The 20,653-nt window shown below is 37.7% G+C and overlaps 1 protein-coding gene across 24 annotated transcripts in view; it reads right to left on the bottom strand.

The window, feature by feature from the left end:
- LOC100666908 (probable G-protein coupled receptor 141) overlaps positions 1-18,210 on the bottom strand; it is a 73,634-nt gene extending 55,424 nt beyond the window's left edge. For 9 of the 24 annotated variants that reach the window (XM_064290143.1, XM_064290146.1, XM_023544271.2 and 6 more), the window contains exon 1: positions 17,964-18,183. The gene's annotated coding sequence lies outside the window, so the exon portion shown is untranslated. Of the gene's footprint in view, positions 1-8,030; positions 11,965-16,331; positions 16,904-17,963 lie in introns of those variants that run through there. The other 15 variants (XR_010322766.1, XR_002784899.2, XM_023544266.2 and 12 more) reach the window with 11 other exon arrangements.
- Between the last annotated feature and the right edge of the window lie 2,443 nt (positions 18,211-20,653).

Raw genomic sequence — 20,653 nt, 5'->3', positions numbered from 1 at the left:
TTTGGAATGTGAGACACTATACATAGAAGAACTTTGTAAGTCTTTAAGTTCACCATTTCCTTTGTGTAGAAAATGCTTAGGAGGCCTAGGTGAGATACAATACATGAATATGCATTATAATCTATGAAATGTAAAAATGGTAGCCATTATTAGTACTTATTTGAATGGGTTTTTTAAGCAAATATTTTGGACTTTGACATCTTGATGCTGGTCTACCCTCTGGGTGGCTCTTGCATAACAAAGCCAGTGGTTGAGCAAGGAAAGGAAAGAACCCTGTCTTTATTTCCTCTCTGTTCCCCTCAGCAGTTTCCTGAGTAATCTGCCTCTTCCCAGGAGGGACACATTACTTTCCTGCCTTCACAACAGTCCTCCAAGACAGGACATTATTACTCATGTTCCCAGGTCTTAGGGGGCCAGCTTTAGCATTCACTAAAAAATACTCCCTGAAAATGGCACCCCTCTTGGAATATCTCTTTGTTGCCACCTTGTTAGAACTTCTGTAATCACAGGGAGGAAGAAATGCATTGCCTTAGACTAAAAATAAACTCAAGAAAAACAACTCTCTCCTTAATTAGAACAAAGATTGCTTTTGGCTGGCTTTTTTTACCTAGCAATTTGTCAGGAGACAGTTTGGAAAAAAAATGCTGATAGAACCAGAGACTAGACTCTGCAGAGCTCTGTTCAAGGGCTAAATTAGTTCCTTACCTGGGTTCAACCATTTTTTCTCATCATACTTTGACATGGCCACCTATAAAATTATGTCGTTACATTTGCTGGACTGCTGTGACGGTTCCTAACTTCTAGATCTAAAGCATCTTAGAGGTCATAAGCTATATTATCTTAGAGGTCATATATGCCAGCATTCTTTTTAACTTAGAAATTTTCTTTAGTACCTGGACACTCCCAGAGCCAGAGAATTCACTCTGTGAGGCAGCCTGTAGTATTATTATACAAAAAAAATAATTGTTGGAAAGTTCTTTGTCATTTTGTATAGAAGTCTACTTCTCTATAACAGTCTGTTACAGTTCGGTTCTCCAGAGCTTCACCATGTAAATGTTGTGGGTTTTTTTTTTTCTTTCTAAATGATATTTTTCCATCAACTGAGTGTTCCTATTGGATCTCTTTTCTCTCTCCCTCCCTCTTCTGTGCATACTGCAGTACCTAAGGTTTCCAGCACAGTGAAAGATTATATGTTGGCTCTGGATTTTTGCCTCTATCACTTACTAACTGGGTAGTCTTGGGCAAGTTGCTTAATTTAGCCAGGCCTCATTTTTCTCACCTATAAATTAGGATGATTATAATTTTTATCTTTCATAATGGTGTTTTACTAAGTGTTTTACTTCATGAAGATAATGCATATAAAAATACCATAGGACTTGGCATAGAGATAGCACTCAATATGTGTTTATTGTTTGTAAAGGTGATAAAGATGATGTGGTTTTCAATACTCTCCTCATTATGGCCAGGCTATTTGTACTCTCTAGTTTTCCAATGTCCTTCTTAAATTGTAATATCTGAACAGGAGGTATAAAGATGTTGTAATCAGAAAAACTCAGAATACAGTGGGATGATTACGAGTTGATCTGGGTATTAAAAAAAAAAAAAATTTGGTATTAGCTATTTGAAATTGAGTGAGTTATTTGACCTGTCTAAGACTTCCTCATCTAATATCTACTTTGTCGGGTTATTGGGGAGATTTAGTTATGGTACTAAAGTATGATACCAAGTGGGAAATCATGGTTCCACGTATTATTATTTCCAACACCCATCTATCAGTTTGTTATACCATGGTGGCTTGCATGTTGCTATGATGCTGGAAGCTATGTCACCAGTATTTAAAGTACCAGCAGGGTCAACCGTGGTGGACAGGTGTCAGTGGAGCTTCCAGACTAACACAGAATAGAAAGAAAGGCTTGGCAATCTACTTTCAAATATTAGCCAATGAAAGCCCTATGGATCACAACTGAATATTGTCAGATATAGTTCTGTAAGGTGAGCCCCCTAGGTTAAAAGGCTTTCAAAATACACAGTGGCCATAACGTTGATTTGAGCATACCAATGATTGTGAAGATGGCCCACAACTAGGCAACATTTCATTCTGTTGTATGTGTGGTTGTGATGAGTCAGAGCCGACTTGACAGCAACTAATAAGACAAAGCACTATATTTAAAAAGCACTTAGAATCTTCTTGGTAAGCAGTAAATGGTCAATATTGTCAGGAAAGGGGAAGGTCTGAGAGGTGTCTGGTGCAGCTGTCTGCCTCAGGGTTATTTTTTTTTTTTCTTCCTGTGTGCAGTGTCTGAGGTTACCCCATAACAGGAAGGCAGTAAAGGGAAGAAGAGAAGAGGATTTGAGAAGCATAAGAAAGAAAGAGAAAGAGGAAGAGACAGTGGGAGTGCAAGAAGGGTGGGGAACACCAGATGAGTAAGGGCTCTCAGAAGAGCAAAGCAGGGGAGAGCCACCAACATATGAAGGGTACTTAATTTCTCTTATTTTCCTTGGCCATGCCCATCCTCTTCACAAGGTCAATCATTATGATTTATATACAAATTTTAGAAGCCCACAAAATTCATGCTGTTGCTTGCTATAGAGGCAATGGTGTGAAGAACAAAGAATACGAGTTTGGGTATCAGGCATATGTTTCTCTTCTTTTGTAATCACTTTATCATGACATCCATCATTAAACCTCCTATTTGAATACCCGATGCAGCTGAGCTTTCTGCAAAGTGTGGCCTTTAATTCTTTGGACTAAGAATCTGCTTATAAACCAAAACCTAGTGCCACCGAGTCAATTTCAACTCAAAGCGACCCTATAGGACAGAGTAGAACTACCCCATAGAGTTTCCAAGGAGCACCTAGTGTATTTAAACCACCGACCCTTTGATTAGCAGTTGTAGCACTTAACCACTACGGCCACCGAGGGTTCCCAGAATCTGCTTATAGATTCTTTTATTCCATTTCTTTATGAATTCTTTAGCACTGCCAGAAAAGTTAAAGGAAACTTAGGGGGGAAAAAGATATTCCCGCCACCTCCTCGTAATTACAGGAATCTGGAGGATTGAGAAAAGTTCTTTCCACTGGGTGAATTTGACCTCAATTCTTCTTGAACCTGGCCAGATACCTTTATAAGCATTTTGATGTTCAGAGTTCACTGAAAGACCAGAGCACCTCTGTGCTCTAAACTTGGAAGTTCACTGATCCCAAAGCAGTAGTTCTCAATCTGTTAACAGATTTGCACTATTTTTCTCTATGCTTCCCTTAAGAACAAACAAATTAGTTTTAGAAGAAATACGACCAGAATATTCCTTAGAAATGAGGGTGGTGAGACTTCATCTTGCTTGCTTACTTTGTTTTTTGTTGTTGTTATTTTGGCTTTAACAAACAGAAATTTATTTTCTTACAGTTTAAACTAAAATAAACCAAACCCATTGCCCTGAAGTTGGTTCTGACTCATAGTGACCCTATAGGACAGAGTAGAACTGCCCCATATGGTTTCCAAGGAGCGTCTGGTGGATTTGAACTGCCAACCTTTTGGTTAGCAGCCACAGTTCTTAACCACTACACCACCAGGGTTTTAGGAGGCTAGAAATCCGAACTCAGAGCGCTGGCTCTAGGGGGTTTTCCCTTTTCAGCTTCTGTTCCTGTCTTGGAGAACCCAAATCCATAAATATTTTGTCTATAAATATCTGTAGACATTTCAGATTTTTATCAGCTATGTCAATACTGCCCAAGAGGAGGTTTAGGACATTTTCAGGGAACCGTTGGTGAAATTTTAGTAATTATATTTTCTCACTGGGAGCTGGCCTCAAGTCACTCATGTCATATTGCCAACTAAAAATCTGACCCATTTTTACCATCCTTTTGAACACAGTGAGACAACCGAGCGGCAGAGGTGTGCTTGGAGAACACAGTGTTTGGTGTTATAGGCAGATTGTGCAATGGCATTGATGCATTTTACTGCACCCACAGTACTGCTTGTCACAGTTTTACGCTATTTGTACGCATGTCCATATGCTTATCCTCCCGTCAACAGCAGATTCAGTTAAAAAAAAAAATCACATTATCTAGTTGGAAGTTTCTTCATCAAGGAGAATGATAAGAACATCATTAAAATGTTGAAAATCTATTCAAGACTTCTTCATTATGAATATACCCATTGCCATTGTTGAGTCAATTTCAACTCATAGCAGCCCTATAGGATAAAGTAGAACTGCCCTATAGAGTTTCCAAGGAGCAGCTGGTGGATTTGAACTACCGACCTTTTGGTTAGCAGCTGATCTCTTAACGACTGTGCCACAAAGGCCCTGCAGGACCTAGAGCTTTGGTATCATTAACTGGTCAGTGTTTACAGGATGCAGAAGACAAATCTCAGGTCCAATACGAAGTGCAAAATCAGATTGGACTCAACCACACAAAGTTAGGACCTAAGAAAAGAAAAAATCCTAGAAAAAGCCCACCCTAGAGAAAGACACAATACTTGTTTGTTTCAGCTTCAGCTTTGGGTATGGGGGGTGGGGGCGGTGCTAGAAATTAATTCTCCCCAGACAATCCATAACTACAAGCCAGCTATTTCACCATTTGAGGTAGGAATCCACACTATTAGTAAAAAATTAGTAGGCCCCAAAAATCCCATGTGGAGAATTTAGTTTGAGATGACCCACTGTTGGTTTTGCCCCTTGTACCTGGAAGAAGTAAACGGAAATAAAAATACAAATGCGTAAAGAAATAGGAGTATGTTAAAAAGCAAATGACTGAAAAATTGACCAGACAGTTTGAAGAATAACCAAAATGATACTTTTGGAAATAAAAAATATACCAGTTGAAATCAGAATCTCAAAGGACTTCTCAGGCAAAGAAAATAAAAATTGGTGAACTATATAATAGATATGAAAAAATTACTCAGAATGCAGCACAGAAAGAAAATAATAACAACCACACTGTACACTCTTCTTAGCACTTTATGCATATCTCTATTTTAATCTTCACAACAACCTTAGGAAGTAGATACTATAACTTCCCATTTTTAGATGAGAAAACTAAGGCACAGGGAGGTTAAATAGCTTGCTCAAACTCATACAAGTAATAAGAGATACAGACATAATTTCAACTCAGACAGTCTGGCTTTAGAGTTCTTAAGGACTATTCTATGTGGGCGGCACAAATGGTTAAGTGCTTGGCTACTAACTGAAAGGTTGAAGTTTTGAGTCCACCCCAAGACACCTCGGAAGAAAGGCCAGGTGATCTACTTCTGAAAAAGTCAGCCATTGAAAATTTATGGAACACAGTTCTACTCTGATGCACATGGGGTTGCCATGAGTTGGAATCCACTCAATGGCAACTGGTTTATGTTCATATCAAGGAAATGGAAATAACAAAAAGGGAGTTAAATGACATGGAGGTTAAATGAGTTTCAGAATGAGATGCAAAAGAAAGAAAAAGAGTGGTGATTTTTAGAGAGATAATGGCTGAGAATTTTCTAGAAATGATAAAAAGGATCAATGATCAAATTTAGGAAACTCAAAAAATCTGAAGCAGGATAAATAAAAAGAAGTCCATACCTACACACAGACAGTGAAACTGTAGGATGCTAAGGAAAAAGAGACTCTGATATTAAAGGCAGCCCATTAGAGAAGATATATCACTTAACAACAAGAAAAAATTTATTACAACCCCTGAAGCCAGAATACAGGAGGATATTATCTTAAAAACTATGTGGGAAATAATCTTCAAACTACAATTGTATAACAGGCAAAATTATCTTTAAAGAATGAGGGCAAAATACAAAGATTAGAAGGTCCATAAAACAAAAGGAGGCTAAATGGGCACACCAGCCCAGGGGCAAGGACAAGAAGGCAAGAAGGGATAGGAAATCCGGTAGCTAGGAACACAAGGTTAAGAAGGGGAGAGTGTTGACTAGTTGGGGGGGTGGCAACCAATGTCACAAAACAATACGTGTATTAATTAATGAGAAACTAATTTGTTCTGTAAACCTTCATCTAAAATGAAAAAAAAAAAAAAAGAATGAGGGCAAAATGAAGACGTTTCATACAAACAAAAATTGAGAGTAATGCCAATTCACCCTCGTTAAAGGAATGCATAGAGGATGCATTTCGGAAAGAAGGAAAGTTATACCAAAAGAAAGGTCTAAGTTGCAAAAGAAAAAATGTTAACCAAATAACCTGCAAATATATGGATAAATCTAAACAAATTTTGTATAAAGAAATAATAATAATTATACCTAATTTTGGGGTTAAAAAATACAACAGAATGCTAAAATACCGGACAATAATGTGATATGGCTTGGGAGGTGGTTTTCTGTGAATGTGCTCTAAGATCTTTGTATTGATTGGGAGGAAAGTGAGGCACGTTTTAACTTAATATGAAAGTTTGTATTTCTTTGGTGGCACGAAAGGAGTAAAGATAGAGTGACTTCCAAACTAGTAAAGTAAAAAAATAAACTGAATGAAAAAAAAATTCAATAAATTCAAAAGAAAAGGAAGGCAAAGAAGAAAGGGAAAAAGGAAGAAAAAAGTAAAGCCTACAAAAAAATGATGCAAATAAAATTTAAGAAGTAGAAATTGATGCACACTTTATTAATAATGAATTTAAATAGATGAAACTCTACAGTTAAAAACAAAGGTTATAAGACTTTATGTCTAAAAATCCATTAGAATTCCATTATACAGATACATCTTAAATAAAAAGACTTAAAAAATTTGAAATTAAAAAAAATAATTAAAAGGCTATACTAGGCAAACACTAACAAAAACAAAAAGAAAGTGCCTTAGGCTGGGTTCTCTAGAGCAGCAAAACCAGTGCAGTGTATACATATAGATAGAGAGACATTTATATCAAGGAAATGGCTCATGCAGTTGTAGACGCTGTCAAGTCCCAAGTCCATGGGTCAGGCTGGAGGCATCTCCTCAATCACGTAGCTGTAGGGGCTCCAAGATTGAAATGTCAGACAGCAGCCAGTTTACAGACTGCAGAGGGCTACAAATCCCAAGATCGGCAAGGTAAGACTAGCTAGCATGTAAGCTCCTAGCTAGCTCAAGTCCCAAGAACTGGAGGTCAGATGAACAGAAGCCAGCTACAGGATCCAGAGTGAGCCAAAGCCAATGAGCCTTGCCAGAAAATCCACCTATTTTGGATGCAGGCTAGACCCCAAGGAAAGTCCCTTTGAAATGATTGGCTGTTCACAACCGATCTCATCATGGAGGGGATCACAGTATATCAGATCCCATCATGGAGGTGATTACATCTTTACATAGTTGCGAAACTACATCATAACTGCCAAACCACTAAGAATCACAGCCCAGCCAAGTTAACACAGACCCTTAACCATCACAGAAAGAAACTGATACATCTACATGGACATCACTACAAAATGGGCCTTAAGCCATGTATAACAACTGCTGTAATAGGGCTAGGTACAGGCTGTTGTGGGGGAAAAGGGAGAGGAACCTAATTCTTCCCAGAAAAGTGAAAGGAACAATTGAAGGAAGAAAAGGAAATAAATATTTGACTAATATTTTTTGGGAAACCCTGGTGGCGTAGTGGTTAAGTGCTATGGCTGCTAACCAAATCCACCAGGAGCACCTTGGAAACTCTATGGGGCAGTTCTACTCTGTCCTTTAAGGTCGCTATAAGTCGAAATCGACTCAACGGCAATGGGTTTTTTTAATATTTTTTGAGCAGTTGTTTATTTCTGGTCCTGACTTGGAGATTTATTTGCAGCCTCTCTTTTTAAATCCATATGATAACCTTCTAAAATGTGAATTATTACTCCCAGACTAAGTAAATTGCCTGAAGACACATAAGTGACTGAGCGGGAAACTGACTCAGATCTGTCAAACCAGAAAGCTCAATATGTGAAAACCTTGATTTGTAAGAGTTTCTGTGTAGGGATGACAGAAAATATACAGGACACCCAGTTAAATTTCATTTTCAGATAAACAACAAATAATTATTTTTATATAAGTAGTCCATGCAATATCTGAGATATACTAAAAAAATTACTCCTTATTTACCTGCAATTCAAATTTAACTCGCATCCTGTATTGTTTGCTAAATCCAACAACTTCATCCAGCAGAATTTACCAGGTGGGAGTGGCAGGCAGCAGGTGCCCAAAACAGACGGAAAGGTTAGCCTTCCACAGAGTTAGTTCATGTACTTCTGAGCTAAGATTTTTTTTTTTTTTTCTTAAGGTAGAAACACTGTCCTGGGAAAATCAAAGTCATCTCTGCTAGGATAGATGGGCTGTAATAACAGAATTATGGACAAAACAGTGTAGAGGAGAAAAAAAAAATTAAGAGTTCTCACAATCCAGTCTGCTCCTTTTGTGGTCAAGAAAACGAAGATCCTCAAAAGCATGAGGGACTTTCCTATATTACTGAGTGCCAGACACAGAACTGCATTGCAGTCCTCTCAACTCCTGTCCTGGGGTTTTTCCACAACACTGAGAAATCAATGCAATTAACACGATTCCAGTGAACTCACCCAACAAACAGGCCCGACAACGCCTACTAACACTGACGTGGTGATGGTAGACTATCTTTGTTTTTAGCTGGAGCATTGTGTTATGCCTTGCTGGTAAAGGAAGTTGGGGATGCTGAGGCTGGACATACAATGCCCACAGAAGGTTATGGTACTGAATTCCTGTTTCCACATTCACCCATGAGCCGGAGTCCACTCAATAGTAACTGACAAGGACAAATTCCTCAAGCCCCCTGAGCTTCAGTTTAACTGACAAGAGTTATTCTTCAAAGAATAATGAAGGGAAAGGGGCAATCAACTGTTAGCTAAACCCTCTGGCACTGAAGCTCCTGCTCTCCCTACGCAGCACTGGAGAAGCAAATGGTATAAGGCACCATCTTGATTCTCTGTTGTGCCCAGAGATTGGCAACTTCTTTAAAATAAATAAATAATCTTATTAAAAAAATAAAATAAAACACCACAGAATCTTAAAGGGCGTATTTAACTATACAAAGCATATTTAATAGTGTAAAATACATTTTTTAAAAATCCATGTGGATTTGGGATTTCTGGCTGCTTAAATGCAAACCACAGTTCAAGGACCAAATGCCATCTTCCAGGTGTTTTTGTAAATAAAGTATTACTGGAAGGCAGTCATGCTCATTGTTTACATATAATCATGGTTACTTTCCTTCTATAACAACAGGTCACTGAAGAGTCATTATGGATCATAAAATCCCAAAATATTTACAATCTGACCCTTTACAGGAAAAGTTTGCCACCCCTAGTTTTAGATCAAAGGATTTTTTCTATCATATGTAAAAGTTGAAGGCGATCTATTTATGTGCTTCGATGGTGCTAACAGCATGCTCAACAAGGTGGCAGCACACCAGGCTGGAAGCTTGTGTAGTTTGAAGTCAGATCTGGCTTTATATTTCACCTTATGTAGAGAATCATACTCGTGAGATTCTGGGGGGATTAAATCAGCATTACTCGTCAGACACACAGTAAGTGTTCAATAAATGTTCAACTTTTCCCTCTTTCTCTACTTCTTCAAAATTTAAATGAATATCAGCTTTTTCCCTACACTCTGTCATTTCTGGTGTGAGAAAGAGAAAAGAAGAGTAGCTTACAAAATGTTACCCTGAGACCGTGTCTTAGTTATTATCTAGTGCTGCTCTAACAGAAATACCACAAGTGGATGGCTTTAACAAGCAGAAAGTTATTCTCTCTCAGTCCAGGAGGCTAGAAGTCCAAATTCAGCGTGCCAGCTCCCAGGGAAGGCTTTCTCTCCGTGTTGACTGTGGGCAAACTGTGTCATCAATCTTCCTCTGGGTCTAGGTGTTTCTCAGTACAGGAACCAAAGGACAAGCTCCACTCCTGGCCCTCCTTTCATGGGGATAGGAGGTTTCCCTCTTCTCTACTGGCTTCACTCTTTTATAACTCAAAAGAGATGGGCTTAAGGTACAACCTAATACTGTAGATTGAATCCTGCCTCATTAACATAACTACCTCTAATCTTGCCTCATTAACATCATAGAGGTTAAGATTTACAACACATAACATAATCACATCAGATCACAAAATGGTGGACAACCTTACATCCTGGGAATCATGACTTGGCCAAGTTGACACATATTTTTGGGGAACACAATTCCATCCATAACAGACGATGATAAAATTTAGACAAAAAAAACCCACTGCTTAATTTTGTCTAAGCATGGACAAAAACAAGGTCACTATGACACCCATAAAATACTAAACACCACCTTTCTTGGATTAAATAAGCACATATTTTTTTACTCAATCACAAAATTGTCTCCACTTTCTGACAGCATCCAATATAGAGTGAATCTCCACTTATTTAGACTCTCTCCTAAACCACCCAACCAAGGCCAAACCCTATAATAGATTGTTTCTAACTCCCTCTTACTGAGATGCCCATGGTTCCCATGTGCCTTTTCTCCCTGCAATGAGTAAAAAAGACAGCTTGTTCAACTACAGGTATCCCTATGGTCTTTGGTTGAATGTCATGGACCAATGCAGCAATGAGATGGGAGTAGTTTCAGTTTGGCTTTCTTTGTGGTTACTATAAAAACTATCAACTCTGGAATGGTGGTAAGAGGGAGGAGGGAAATAATTATTGAATAAATACTATATCCTAGGTATTTTTCATACATTATCTCTTTTGATTTTCACAATACTCATTTATGTTAGGTATCCTTATCTCTCTGTTGCATAGACAAGAAGTTAAGTTTTGATGGAGTTGAGCAAGGTCATGCATCTGGGACATGGCAAATGTGTTTGTTACTTTGAAGTACACAACTTAAGACAGATTATTGCCAGTCATTATAAAGAAAGCCTAGGCAATAAGGAGGTAAGTGATTGGCCAATGTCTCCCTGTGACATCTTCTTGTGTAAATATTGCACATTGCTGAGTACTGGGGCCATGATGCACATGTTGTGTCTCTGAATGTTTCAGAAACATCTCCATTCCTCTTTGTCTGGCAATCACCAAGGTCTCTTGAACCTAAGCTCCTGGAGCAGCTGTTAGTTGTGTCCATGGTGGTAGGACTTATCGCACAAGGTTAGGAATATGAGATGAGAAAGAAGCAGCCACCTAACCACTAGCCTTCATCATCACCCGGGGAGACTGATGAAACTACTGGTGCCTAAAGTCCCATCTCAAACTACTGGATCCAAATCTGTGAGGGGACCATGGAGTTGATGTGGTTAACAAGTTGTTCAGGTAACTCTAATACAGACCCACCTTGAGAATCACTGCCTAAATGTAGATGAATGTCAGATTCCTTCCTGTTATTCCAAATTTCATCTACAAATCAAGACTCGGTTAAGAGTTTTACCTTCTGACCTCTCCAAGTTTGCTTATTGCCACCCTTCCTAAATTCCCACATCATTCAGGGTCCACATCATACAACTCATGCCTCAAGTATGGAGGCTACAGTGGGGGGACTTGAGGTCAACATTCATTCTCCTGATCTGCAAGGCCTTGCACCTTGATTTCTACCTTTGCAATGTAAAGAAAAATGGCCTCAAATCTGGTCTGGAAAAAAGCTTTTTGTGTGTAATCTAATTCACCACTTTCTTCTGGGAAGCAATTAGCATTCTTGAAAAAATGCTTTACATTTTTTCTAATAAACTTTAATGGTACTAAGACCTGTTCTAGAAAACTAGCTACCTATCCAAGCATTTTACTAGTGATGTGTGCTCAAGATTCTTCTTCCTTTTAGGAAATATAACAAAGTCCACTGCATAATTTTGTGTAAGCATGGACAAAAATAGGGTCACTATGCTATCCATAAAATACTAAACACCCCTTTCTTGGTTAAAATGAGCAACTGCTACCACTCATTTTTTTTTTTTTTTTTTTGTAAACGCCTCTGCCAAGAGCAAAGTTCATGGACTTTGAATTAATCTTTTCTCATGAAACCAACTTGACATTGAACTTTCAAGTCATCTTAAATTTTCTGGAAAAAAAAAGAGTAAAATAGAGATTATTACATGTAATTCCTCTTAATAAACCATAAAACATTTTATAAATACAGATTTTCATAATGACATGTTACTTTTGTTTAAATGGATCAATTTTGCCTTTTCCAACTAGAGTGCAGTCTCCTGGAATGCAAGGCCCATAAATATTTGCATATGTCTCTATGTCTATGGATCTCCTTATAATATTATAAAGAGTGAGGCAGGGATAATAATCCCTATTTTACTATTAAATTATTTCCAAATACTTAAGAGAACCTAAAGACGTTGATGTCAAATTTGCTTTATGGGAAGAGATCCCAAACAGCTCAACAAAATGATTTTGCTCTTGGTAGAGATATTTATAGACCAGATTATATATGTATATATATAAAAAAAAATGTATATATATATACATATATATATGAAGCATGGTGAGAAAGAAAGAGAATAAAATTAATGTGACTAATTTTTTTGGATTTTTTTTTTTTGTTGTATCTCATGTCCAAATCTCAACTGAGAAGAATCTCTAAACTAGGCTGTTGCATAGAACAAAGACTGTGCCACGTGTGGTCACTGCTCTGGAAGGAGATTGCAACCCAGTAAGAAGATAAGACCCACACTAGAATTATCTTTAGTAAAAGACAGTGTATGATGTCTCATGTGAATGCCATTGCACTAGGTGGCACAGAGATGAAAATGATTCCACATTTCTGTTCAGCGAGATGTTATGATATGTTTGACATTCTCTCGCTGGAGCTTCACCACCCGTCTGTCAGTTTCTCATACTGTGCTGGTGTGCATGTTGCTATGACGCTGAATCTATGCCATCTGTATTTCAAATACTAGCAGGATCACCTGTGGTGGACATGTTTCAGTCTGGAGCTTCCAGACTAAGACAGAGTAGGAAGAAAGGCCTGGCAAACTACTTCTGCAAAGTAGCCAATAAAAAACCTTGTGAATCACAATAGAATACTGTTCAATATAGTACCGGAAAATGAGCACCCTAGGTTAGAAGACACTCAAAATACACAGTGGCCACAACAATGAACCTGAGCATACCAACAATCGTGAAGATGGTACAGGACTGGGAAATGTTTCATTCAGTTGTATTTAGGGTTGCCATGAGCCAGAGCCAACTCAACAACAAATAACAACAATGCTGGAGTTCAACACATGGTAGAGTGAACCTGAACTCTTAGAAGAAGGAAAATGAGAGGACTCCTTCCCAGGCAGGATGAGCAAGTCTCAGTAGCAGAGCCTCAGGCTAGGACTAAAATAAGAGATGAGTGTTGGGAATCTCTAGGAAGGGGAAGTACTGATGCTTCTAGGAAATGATCTCTAACTCTGAATTTTACATTTCCCTCTACCACATTGTAATTATTTTAAGTGACCATCGAACCTTCGATATAGTTCAACATATAACTTCAATATAGTTATAGGCCCCCAGGCTGGCCACATATTTTTGTAACTAAAGTTTTTATCAGAACACAGCCACACTTTTTCTTTTACGTAAAGCCTATAATTGCTCAGCTCTATAATTTTTTTTTTTTTACAAGTATAGACCGGAGGGGTTACCACCAAGATCATGTGGCCCACAAAACCTAAAATATTTCTTGTGTTGTCCTTTAAGAAAAGTTTGCCAGCCAAGCACTGCATAATTAACTAAATGTCACAGATTTCAGTAAGTTATGTTGGAGGAGGGGAAAGGGGGGACTCCACCCACATTTTGGGGTAAAGCCAACCAGCAGGGTGTAGAGGAAATCTGTAGACAGAGCTCAGGGCAGCAGTCAGAATGGAGGGGAATCCCCTAACTACCGGACTTGGTGGCCCATGTCAACACTGCCAAAGGAAGATTCAAAAATCCCTAGGGAGGGGACTAAGCCTCTTGTCATCACCTTAGTGAGACATTGGATCATAGGATATATTTGGTTATATACTTGGGGTCCCTTTTATGAAGGTTTTGGTCTTCAGACTATAGCTGGGACTAATCTCAAGGAGATTTTAAGGAAAATGGAGAACTTAAGGAGATCAAGGAATATATCCTCAGCACAGCTTCGAAACTGTTGAGTAATGGGTGTTATTTATCCCAGAGTGATCCTGCAGAGGTTCACTCTGTAATCACATACCAGAGTAAACAGTATGTTACTATTGGAACTTCTGAGATGGAGGAAGGGGTGGGCAGGTGGGATGCACTCTTTTGAGTAAGGTTTTTTCAGGCATAACATCAGATGCATACACACAGAGTTGTGCAGTTTTCATTAAAATTTCTTAACATTTTAAAATCTTACAGTTAGAATTTCTCTTGAGAAGTGAATGAGGAAAAGCCCTGAAAGTCGTTAAGTGAAGTATTACAGACTGAATTGTCTTTCTTTTTGTTTTTTTTTGAATGAATCATTCCTAGAGAGAGAAGGGAAATATATTTACATTGATCACAAGTCACTGCTCTGCCCATGTGGCTTTGAAGAATCTCTGGCAAACAGTCCAGACTTGGCATCAACCACTGGTCAGCCAATGGAAATCAATCCTGAACTTCTTTATCAGGGATGGAAGTGGTGTCCTAAATTCTATTAGATCTGGCTTTTAGATTGCCCATGAAAATCTACTGTTTATGAGCAATGTCCCAGCTAGTACAACCTCCTACCTGTCTCAGGGTAGAAAGAGCTCAGATACTGAGAGTATTGCTTGCTATTCATTAACAAAACTTCACTCTCCAGTGACCCTATCCCGGAGAGTAGGTTACAGGCAAATTTTAAAGAAGTATTTCTCTCTCATATGAATTAAATTCAACACATTTTACCCATTTAAAAAGTGATTTAATCCCCAGGAACTGCAATCTTTAGTTGGCCAAGTATTTTGAAATCACAGTTGCATCCAAGTTGAAAACAGAAGCAATCACAGGGTTTAGCAACCACTGGCCTTAGAGCATTTGGGATTCAAAGCCTCCAGCATCTGTGATGCATAATCTCAATGACAGAGTCTTCATATTTTTATTCATTCACTCATTCATCCATGTATTCATTTCAGAGATGTGCCAAACATTATTCTAGATACACAGGTGAAAAGACATAGTTACTGCTCTTAAGGGAATCATAGTTTTCTGAGAGAAACAAACCCATCTTAAATCCAGTTAGGTCATGGTTATCATGAATAATACCATTGTCACTTTAAAACAGGGTGGGCAATAAGAAAGTTTGAAAAATAATTTCACATAATTCATGAACAAGCACTGAAGACACATTACAAAAAAGCGCCTCAGGAACATTTGGTGACAATTATTCTCAAGGTTATTACTTTGAAGATCACTAAATTGTGCATATGTATTTTAAGTTTGTTTAAAATATTTTCAAATATCATTTTAGCCAATGATACTAGCCCAATGTTCTTGAGTCAATTCTGACTCATAGCAACTCTATAATAGGCACCCAATAAACATTTCATATATTCATTGGATATTGGGTTTGGAAACCACCTTAGAAATCAACTAGTCCAGTGGTTCTTAATCTTAATTGTGTTTTGGACCACTTTGAAAACGTGATGAAATCTAGAAACGTTTTCTCCCAGAAAAAAAGCCCATATTCACATACACTCAAAATTTTGTATGCCATTTCAGAGGCTTGGTGGATCACCCCTAAGACCGTCCGTGGACTTTCTTAGTGTCCCAGGATTCATGTTAAGCACCTCTGACCCAGACTACCTCTTTAACGTTATAATAGTCAAAAATCATTGCCTAGAACACAGACTGGCACACTATGGCCCATAGGCCCAATCTGGTTCAACTTCTGTTTTCATACTTTCTGAGAGCTAAAAATGGTGTTTACATTTTTAAGTAGTTACATTATAAATGGCTATGTAAGTACCTACATATCATCCTTGATTTTGCCTCTTGGCCTGTAAAGCCTAAAGTATTTACTATCTGACATTTTATAGAAAAAGTTTACCAACTCCTAGCTTACAATAGTTAAATAATATTTCCCAAATCACTCAGCCAATTATTAGAAAACAGAGGATTAGAATTCACACCACCTGATTCCTAATCCTTTGGTCTTCCCATTACTCATATTGACTGATAAAAATATTGAATGATTGATTTACACACAATTTTTTTTAAAAAAGGAGTTATAGATCCGAAGTTGGAGGAGGTAAGTAGGGATTAGAGGAAGACTAATTAACAATCCGTAATACGCAACTTCACTTGCTGAAAGGGAAGAGAACTTGAAGCACTTACTGTTGAAGATCAAAGACCACAGCCTTCAGTACGGATTACACCTCAACATAAAGAAAACAAAAATCCTCACACCAGGACCAGTAATCAGCATCACGATAAGGAGAGAAAACATTGAAGTTGTCAAGGATTTCATTTTACCTGAATCCACCATCAACACCCATGAAAGCAGTAGTCAAATGAAACGATGTATTCGCATTGGGCAAGCCTGGTGCAAAAGACCTCCATCAAGTGTTAAAAAGTGAAGACGTCACTTTGAGGGCTAAGGTGCACCTGACCTAAGCCATAGTATTTTCAATTGCCTCATATGCATGGGAAAGCTGGACAATAAATAAGGAAGACTGAAGAACTGATGCCATCGAATTACGGTGCTGGCGAAGAATATTGAATATATCATGGACTCCCAGAAGAGTGAACAAATCTGTCTTGGAAGAAGTACGGCCAGAATGCTCCTTAGAAGCAAGGATGGCAAGACTTCGTTTCATGTATTTTGGACAGGTTATCAGGGGGAACAAGTCCCTGGAGAAGGACATCATGCTTGGTAAAGTAGAGGGTCAACAAAAGAGACGAAGATCCTCAATAAGAAGAATTGACACAGTGGCTGCAACAATGGGTTCCAGCCTGAGAAGGATTGTGAGGATGGCGCAGGAACGGGCAGAGCTTCATTCTGTTGTACACGGGGTCGCCATGAGTCTGAAGTGACTTGACGGCACCTAACAACAAATCTGGAGTACTTAATAAATAATTTCTCGGTTAAGTATGAAATTGCACAAGAAACTGAAGTCCAGAGAATCAAGTGACCCATGCAAGGCTATAAACTCTCAAACTGAGGTTGTGAATTACTTATTTTTTTTTTTAATTTTGCAATATATTCCATTCCATTTATAGGAAATGCACTACTTCTTGAAAACAGGAAATAATGGTACTGAAAAAATTTCACTTAAAAGTTTTTATTTGAACAAGAGTTCTTAACTTTTTCTTAGGTGACTTTTAAAGTTATTTTTAGATTGCAGCTGCCCTATAATACTTTTAAATGGAAGGAAAAAATTTATCGGAACCATTATTTTACTTGTTATTTTAAATATATTTCTTTTAAAATTTTCAAAGTACCTGATTGCTATTGATTTTTTTCTCCCCCTTCTATTGATTAGGGCTGAAAGAATGGTTTCAAATTGTATATGACAATATTACCAGTAAGAAATTCTAAAGATTTTCATAATGGAAACCATATTAAAGCATCACTTGAAAGATAAGCATTTGAGTAATATGCAAATGTAACAGCAGTTCATCTAGAGACCTTTACAATGTTTTTATCCAAAGTCACTTTTGTGAAAGATTCTGAAACCATTTTTTGTTTATACTTACAAAAACAAACAAACAAACCAAACCTATTGCCGTCGAGTCCATTCCAACCCATACTGACCCTGTAGGACAGAGTAGAATTGCTCTATAGGGTTTCCAAGGAGATACTGGTGGATTTGAACTGCCAACCTTTTGGTTAGCACCTGACCTCTTAAACACTGCATCACCAGGATGCCTGTCTATATTTAATGACTAATAAAAACCGGGTTTCACCTTCAGAGTATTGTGTCTACACAGGAAGAATACAATTCTTTACGTAAAAGGAGCAGCTATGGCCAGACTGGATAAACCTGTTTTTTGTAGTAAGACTGTCTGAAGGTTCTGGATTAGAACTATAAAGTCATGTTTGGCCTGCTTTCTTTGTGCAGAACTTTCATTCATGTGCACCAACCCCAAGCCTTTTGCACTTACCTTGAAATGCCAGATTTCCCAGCAAGGAGTTGGACAGATGGGCTACCTGCTGTCTGACTTCCAAAAAGGATCCACTTCTGAGCTCAGGACTGCTGTGGCACTTACATGGTCAGCTTGCATTCAAAAAGGCCACAGAGGGCTCGCCAAGCAAAAGGAAGATAAAATGTTTTAAGTTCCTCATAACATCAACAACAACCACAAAACCTCAAAACCATTTCAAGCACAGTTGCATTGAAAAACCGATCACTCAAAGATGAACAGTCCAAGTTGCAAAATTACAGGAAGATCAACTGTCAAAAAGTATTTGTTAAAGTTATATGATCACTGTAAGAGTCTCTCCACATTTTTTTTTTTCCTTCAAACTAAATTTTGTAGAGGAGGGGAAAAAGAGTGATATCAAAAACAAAAAGAGAAAGCTTCTGCTCTTATGCATTTTAGTGATTACATCCATTACTGAGATATAACATGGACTAAAATGTGAGCCTATGTGCAACTTTTTTAATTAAAATTAGAGAGAGGATATTTAGAGGCAGGGTTCTATTAAAGCAGCAGGGGAGGGGAATGGGTTTGTCATAGTCTCACTTTTCTAGACTCTTAACATTTATCTCCAAAAGAAATTATACACATAGAGACACATTGAGAGTAGTGAAAAAAAAAAATGCCTCAAATTGCTCTAACTGGCATACCATTTCAAGACAACACTATAAACTTACGTTCTGTAGTATAATGATTATCTTATAAATTATGCAATATTTTATAGAAATTTTGCGGTTTAAAATGCTAAATTTGTTAAATATCAACATATTAATATACCTAAATTTTTAACCTTTCTACATTTAAAAAAGCTAATGTATTAAAAAAAAAAAAAAAAAAAGCACTTCTCACAATAGCTAAAATGTGGAAACAACCGAAATGTTCATCAACAGATGAATGGATAAACAAAATGCAGTATACCCGTACAATGGAATATTATGCAGTCATAAAGAAAAATGCAGTCCTGATGCATGCCACCAACATAGATGAACCTTGAAAGCACCATGCTGAGTCAGCTGCAAATGGACAAAAGTTGTATGATCTCACGTACATGAAATAAGCAAATACATAGAAATTAAATTGGTTAGTGGTTACCAGGGGTGAGAGACATGGGGAAAGAGCAAGTTTTTGCTTAGAGGGCATTGAGTTATGTTAATGGTGGTAGAATAATTTGGTAAAGCATAAGGAGAATGATTGCAAAACTTGACGAATGTAATCAAGGCCATTGAATTATACATGTAGAAATTGTGAATTGGCATATGTTTTGTTGTGCATATTTTTACTCCAATAATAAAAATAATAATAATGGGAACATCAAATTGGAATGGCCTAGATTTATTATACTTTTAAAAGCCCTAGTTAGGGCTTGTTCAACCTTATCAGTCATTTGGGAGATGCAAATGAAGACTGCAGTGGTATACCACTAAATACACACCCAGTAACCCAGTGCCGTTAAGTCAATTCCAACTCATAGCGACCCTGTACAAATTCACACCAGACAGCTAAAATTTAAAAGACTCACAATGCCAAATGTTGGAGAGGATACGGAGCAAATAGAATTTTCATACAATGCTAGAGACAGTGGAAAAGAGGTACAAGAAAGATTACCTCTAAAAGTGAACACACACGTCTCATGATCTAGCAATTCCGTTCCTTGATATCCACCCAACAGAAAATGCATTATCTATGTGTATCCAAAAACTCACCAGAATGTTTAAAACAGCAGTATGTATAATAGCTCCAAACTGGAAACATCCTAAATGTCCATCAACAGTAGACTGGATTACAAAAGAAAAAATGGGGGGATGCATACAATTGCTCTACCACAATGAAAATGGATGAAGTAATGCTACACGCAAAAACGTGGACAAATTTCACAAAAATAGTATTGAGCAAAAGAAGCTAGACACAAACAATTTGCTATGTTGTTACATTTATATAAAATTTAAGTACAGACAAAACTGATCTATGGCATTATAATGCAGACTTGTGGTTACCACTCAGGAGGAGTTGAAGGCAGTGACTTAAGGGAGGCACCAGGGGGACTTCTGTGCTATCTCTTGATCTGGGTGGTGGTTGCACAAATGTGTTCACTTTGTGATAGTTCATCCGGTTTGTACTCTTATACTTTGTACACTTTTCTGTATATACATTATACCTAAATGATAAAGGCTTATTTTTTAAAATGGCAATACTGGAAATTCAGTTCTATAATTATTTTCATAGTTCTATGATTTCCGAATAATGGTTCTGCCAACATATTCTTTTCTCCTTTAGGGCCTCTGATTGAACATCCCCCTTTTTCCAATTACTTGCATGCTACTACACATTTTCCTGAAAACAATGCTAAAATATTCTCTTCCTTGCTTTGAAATATGTTTGGCCAATGCTTCATTCCCACTGAAATAAGTGCCAGAACAATTAGCTCCAAATCCATATTTAGAGCCCATTTGGAGCAAATTTGTAAATGGCATTTGTGAGCTTCCAGCTCTCACCTATTAAATCCAATACCCAAAGTAAACTCTGGTTGAACCCTGCGCAGATGATAAAAACTATCTCAATCACAAAGAAGGAACGATTTCCAATATTGGGGCCCCATATAAGAGTGTGGGTGACAGTGATAAGATGCTGAATATTTGAAGAGCAGGGGAAAGAAC

Source organism: Loxodonta africana, chromosome 8 (assembly GCF_030014295.1).
Source record: "Loxodonta africana isolate mLoxAfr1 chromosome 8, mLoxAfr1.hap2, whole genome shotgun sequence".
Classification (NCBI taxonomy): Eukaryota; Metazoa; Chordata; class Mammalia; order Proboscidea; family Elephantidae; genus Loxodonta; species Loxodonta africana.
The sequence above is the reverse complement of the archived record's forward strand: the minus strand, read 5'-3'. Positions and strand labels throughout refer to the sequence as shown.